Source organism: Drosophila suzukii, chromosome 3 (assembly GCF_043229965.1).
Source record: "Drosophila suzukii chromosome 3, CBGP_Dsuzu_IsoJpt1.0, whole genome shotgun sequence".
NCBI classification, from domain to species: Eukaryota; Metazoa; Arthropoda; class Insecta; order Diptera; family Drosophilidae; genus Drosophila; species Drosophila suzukii.
In genome coordinates this window covers 5,256,937-5,263,124 of record NC_092082.1, presented here as the reverse complement: position 1 = coordinate 5,263,124, position 6,188 = coordinate 5,256,937, and positions in this window count along the sequence as shown.

Below are 6,188 nucleotides of genomic sequence, written 5' to 3'. Positions count from 1 at the left end.
ACAATCTCAAGACAAATCATTACATAATACATTATGTGCGCTTGAAGTTTGTAACCAGAGCTCTGCTTACCAAGCTCGAAATTGCAGTCCTTAAGTACAAAATCCTCAATTTATTTTCTCTGTGATTCGAGCTGAGAACAGTTGCCATTCAGTGGGTTTAGTCCTGGCCAGGTCGTTGGCTTTAAATTATCAACGGGACAAAGGACACTGCCCAGCTGGCCAACTCCCAACTGGCGGTGGCCACTGGCCATAACTAAAATCGCCAGCACATTAACGGTTCGTGCTGATGGTGATGGTGATGGTGAAGGTGACTCAGGCGGCGAGGTCAGACAGGTCTGCTCTGATCCGATCCCTTTTGGGGGAGGAAAAGCACCTGCTTTATTATGCAAAAGTTTGCCGGCTCCGTCAGGTGAGTGTCCGTGGAAAGTTCTGAGTTGCAGAGAAGGGGTGCTAAGGGGCGATGCGTGTGCAGTCAAAGTTGAAGGCGGGTCGAGGTTCGGACTCTACTTAAAACTTAACTGGCAAAAAAACGTGCCTCAAAGCCAGGGGAATCAAGGCAGATAAAGGCTGAAAAAAGCACTTAGTTCTTGCTTTTATCAGTAATTAAACTTAATATCATTAGGTGTTTTTATCAGGAGAAAATATGGCAGGTAAGGCATGCAAATGGAACTTTTAATGGGAATGCTCCAGTCAGCTATTTAAGCACTCCATGTTGCAAAGTTGATATTAATTAAGAGAAGCTTTTCAGAGAAAATAATAGTCTCAGCAAAGGTTTGTAAAATAATAACTTCAGATAGCACCTGCATATTTTATACAACAAAAATCTAAATTCAAAATATTTAATTGCCTAAAAAGTTCTGTCATTTAACTAAAAATAATAAAAGCAGCCTTAAAACATGTTTTAATCACGTTGAAATGCTTTAAAAAATAAATTTAATCAGGCCTTCATACCTTCAGGTCTTCCCTGAGATGTGAATGCTTTGAAAATATGCATTAAAAGTCAAACTTAATATAGTTAGCCTTCTTCAGCCATTCGCTCCACCTAATGTCTTGCGACTGCTCAACTAATTCAAGATGGACAGGGCCGACACTCAGCTGGGCCATCGCGCTAGACAAGTTCGATGCCTTGGATGGGCATCCGAGTGGGCCAGGCCCACCTCCTCCTGCTCCTCCTCCACCTCCATATCGACCAAGACCAAGACTCCTCTGACAGCCAGAAGACGTCGTCGCCGAGTCAGGGATTAGATTCTGGGATGACGAGGCCGCGATACATTGCCCGCCAGAGAGCCTTTCGAATGATTTATGAGAAATGCTTGGAGTCTACGTCTCCGAAGACGGAGCGCCTAGCCAAGACAAACAATTGACATTTGATGGATGCGTAACTCGTGCATTCAAATGCAACTACTAGCTGAAAGTTGAGGAGGGGCTCCCCAGGACCTGGGGAAACGTATATTTGACAGGCCGGCGGAGAGGCGTCGGCTAATTGTTATTGATAATCGCATTGGCTGTTATGTCTCTGTTTTGTTTCAGGCCAAAAGCAACAGCAACAGCCGTCGATTAATTAGTCAATTAATGGACATGATTTTGTGGAGCAGCCAGCTGGGGGACAGCCGCATCCAATGCCATTCAGTTGCGGTCTCCTCCTGGGCCGATCCGCTAATCAGATCCCTCGGCCGGCTTCCACACGAAGACCTTTTGCTCCCGGGTGAATTATGCCCGGGCAAACTCATTGTCTGCTGGCTGAAAATCTGGAAATCACGGCTCCATCCTGCGCCTGCCTAACTGCAAACAAACTTCTCTATTATTGATTTATACCTTTCAACGATTCTCTGTATTTATCATGAGTGCAAGCCACATTTATCATTAATAATGCCGCGCCAGCTCTCCACGAGCAGCGGCGGAATCGGAATCTGCGGCAGCGGCAGCAGCTCCAGACGCAAAGTGGTAGCCCAAACGGGCGGCAGGAGCGGGATCGGGATCGGGATCGGTGGCAGGGAGCAGGGAGCAGGAGTCGGGAGACAGGAGGCGGGCGGAGATGCCCCAAGCATCCGCATCTAGGCAGCTGCCAGACCCTGGGCTGGAAGTGGGTTGAAACCTTTTAAGAATGACATTAGAGTATTTTCTTTATTTTAAGTAACAAAAATTAAAATAAATGGTTCTTAAAGTTGGGTTTAAGATTAAAATAATTTTTATAAGATCATTGTTTCCTTTCTACTATTATAATTTATTTCCCCTAATACATTTACTAAACCTTTGTTTAAATATATGTCTATGTTTACCATTATAAAATATTATAACTTTTTTAAGGTTACATTTTCGGCTTTAACTTAAAGTAAAATTTAGCTATTCAAATTATCTAGAGCTTTAGCTTATAATCTGGAAGTCTTTAGTATATTTTATTAGTTTTGATGCCTAGCTGATCCCTAGCTTTTAAAATTTGTAATTCCTTTTTTCTTATAAATATGTCTGCACTGGTTTCTGTTTAATTCATTTAACAATAAATAGTTATTTATTATCCTTTTATGTTAATAGTCTTAAAGAATATCTTAAATATTTGTAGAATAAATATTGTCTATTAAGGTCCCTGCAACTGAATACTTGACGTTTCCAGTGGCTGCGCCATTTTATTCTTAACTAATTGCCCATTGAGGCGTCGATTTGAATAAAGGGCCTATCCATTATATCCATTATGCATTGTGATGGTACCACTGTGCCAATTTTCCTGGGCCTCACCAACGCCATCGCCCAGGCACTCAGCCAGTCAGCCAGGCACCCCCGTTGAGATGCTGGCTGGGATGTCTGGGATGGCCATTCTCGATTTGGCCAAGAACTGGGGAGCTGGGGAGCTAGAGAGCTGTTGCTGAAGCTGCTTTAGACGCGATCGTTTTCCGTACATCATTTCTATGCTGTATTTAATGCCCGGTCCGGTCGCAGTGATCATCGCGTTCGCTGGGCCTCCATTTCCGTTTCTGCAACTGCAACTGCAACTGCGGCTGCGCAAAAGTTCAGACCATCGAGGGAAGAACGACGGGACGACATACGACGGCGGCGAAATCCATTTTGGGAAGGTGATCTGTGGGATTGTGCTAATGTCAAATCAAGCTGTGCCCCCTTGTTATTTAGCGAGGGCCCAAAAGGAAGAAGCTGCCGTCCGCCAGAGAGCCAACCGCCAGCAACTAAACTCCATGTTGATTTTATTGTAAATTGCATTAAAAGATTGCATATAAAGAATTTTATTTATCACCTCGGGTTGTTAGGGAAAACGCTGTTGGAGACAAAAGTTCTGTTCTCCTTGCCCGTTGCATTGTTGCACTCGCTTGTTTGCTGTTGTTTGTCTTGCATTATTTTTAGAGCCAAAAGCTCGGGGTGCTCAAGGTCTTTCGATCCCAACTAGGCCCCCCCATTCTAGGCGAATAAGAAAAATAAGTAGAAGAAGGTGTCGCGCCAGTTTAGAGTGGATTCGATTCGATTTTTTGTTGTTTAGCACTCGGCGGATGCTCCTCGGGCTCCCATGTCTCTGGCTCTTTTGCCCGCTGATCTTTGCCAAATTTGTAAATGTTCTTTTAATGGTATTTGAACACTTGCTCGGGGCCTTTGGTTTTGCAAGGGATTTGCTTTTTGTGTTCTCGTTGCGCGACATTTGGCAGGCAAAGTGGAGCTGAGATTTACAAGGCTTCTGGCCTGCACAGAGAAAAATAGAGCATCATATAAGGGTTCTATTGAATGTTGTCCTATCAAATAAATGTTTTCTAGTATTCACAGAGAAATATATATTTTACTAACCTATGATTAGGCTTAAGTTTCCTACAAAGCTAGTATATATTTTATATAAATGTTTAAAGATCTTACATCTTAGCTTTTCTCTGGATAAATTCCTTGGCCTGTCAATAAGCCCGGAAAGTAACCTGAGTTCTAGTTCCAAGGTTAAAGACATCTCGAGTACAAGTATTTGTCCCTGGGAACCAGCAGTTAATGGATTTGGATTTCAGCCAAGTGTTTGAGATCACCGCTTCGATGAAAATCTCCAACACTCGCCCCCAATCAGAATAATCAGAACCCCCCTAACCAGAACCGGAATATTGTTTGATGAATGCGGCAGCTTAGTCATATTCAAAGAACCTCGCTCGGAAGTGGCCATAAGTAGTTGGGTCAGGCTCTTCCCCCGGTCGAAAATGCCTTTTGAGAAAGCGAATTTGCAGACAAATAAATCAAGCCACCTATTTTCGAAAAAGAGTGTCCATTGTGTCCCGGGGTCGCCGGTCTTTTGGTATCTGGTCGCTGGTTTTCGATTTTTGGTCTGGGGTGCCGACGTTGATACCTAAAAATGGCAAAGACCAGAAGAGCTCTCGGTTCAGATTGAGAGGATTGCTGGATTGCTGGATAGCCGGGGATCGGATGGGATCGTATGGTATCGTATGGGATCGTTGCCTTGCCGGTGCCGCTGCTGTTGTTGTACAATGCAATTGTTAACAAGCAAAGTTATGCGAGGCGAACCAAAAGCGAACACGAGGAGGAGCAACATCAAAGGGCAGGCCAAGCCCTATAGAGGATATTGAGGATGTTCTGGGAGAGGGTGATCCAGCTGGGGGAAATAGCTGCAGGACCGAAGATGGGGATACCCTTGAAAAAAATGCGGAAAGTCTTATAATGAAAAGTTAGATGGAGCTAAAAACTGGTCAATAATAAAATATCCTTGAAAAAAACATTATAAAATGGATTTAAAATAAAAACTATTTCTATGATCTTAAACAACATTAGAGATACAGGTATTATAACCATAATATTTTTATTGGGTTCCAAATAATTTTTGGATTATTAAAATCAGTATGTAAATAATATTTTTAACGTACTTCCAGCCAATTATCTTCGAGAAATGACAACACCTTTAGCTAGAGCATAAGAGCCCATCAGAAGGTCGGGGGAAGTGGCTGCCCAGGGGCTGTGGAATGGAATGAAGTGGGGCCCTAAATCTTTAGCCTTGCCCAAAACATGACAAAGGATGTGTGCCCCTATCCGTGTGAGTGTCCCGCTCGGGGTGCGAGTATGCGCATGTGTGAGTGGGGACGAAACGGAGGCGATTTGGCAATGGCCAACGTGTAGCGGAAGGTGTTTAACAAACAGCCCAAAACAAACAATTGTAAAACAGGCAGAGCGACAACGGCAACAGCAACAACTGCTGCAACAGCAACTTGCAGCAGCAGCAGCAGCAGCAACAACAATATCCAAAAGCGAGGGCGTGGCTGGCGATGTACGCCCTCCTCGAAGGGTCGCATTTTATCAGCGATAAAAGATCTGAGCTCGCAGCTCGACAAGGCACAAATAACCCACAAAAATAAATACGAAGCGCATTTTTATGCGGAAACACAAATTGAAATTCAATGCGAGGCAAAAGTTGTGCGGCTGGCCGACTCCGACTCTTTGTGGCCTTTAAATTGCCTTTTGCAAATAAATAAAAAATTGCCAAGCTCGTGTGGGAAAGGCAGAGGCTGAGGAACGGGGAACGGGGGTCAGAGGCGCTTTCAAAACTACATAACTGCCCCAAACACGCCCCTTTGCGCCAGGACCAAAAAAAAACACAACATTTTATTCTCCTTCGCGTATTTGTATTGTATTTTGCGGCTCAGTTATTTTCTTTTTTTCGGCACTCCGGTGATAATTCGCTGGTCAGTCGGACATTGGAGCCTCGGCTCGGGGCGTGTTTGTGATTGCAGCTTGTTAACAAGTGTTGGCAGTTTAATTGACTCCAACTCAAAGGGCCAAAAAGGCACATCCTGCTGCCGCAAATGGCAATCAACTGTCGGCAACTGCCCCAAAGTGTCCTACTTAGACGACACGCATCTCCTGTTTTTGTGCCACTTCCTGTTACCTTTGGTATTTACCTTTGCAGCCCATTAATTTCCACTCGTGGAAAACTGTGAATTTGTGACGTAACACCCTGTGGGAGCTGAGCACTCGAAAGTAGCCGCGAAATGAATGACTTGAGCCAAGCTGTCGATTAATTGCCGCTGAGGCATTTTCATTGCACCAACAGCGATGGAGCAGAGGCGCAGGTGATGGAAATTGAGAGGGGATATGATGGGTTCGAAAATAAATTAAAGAAAAATGATTCGACATTTTTCGAAAGTTAACTTCTAGAAACAAAAATCAAACTTTAAACAATGTATACCTACCTTACAAGTACCATAGAA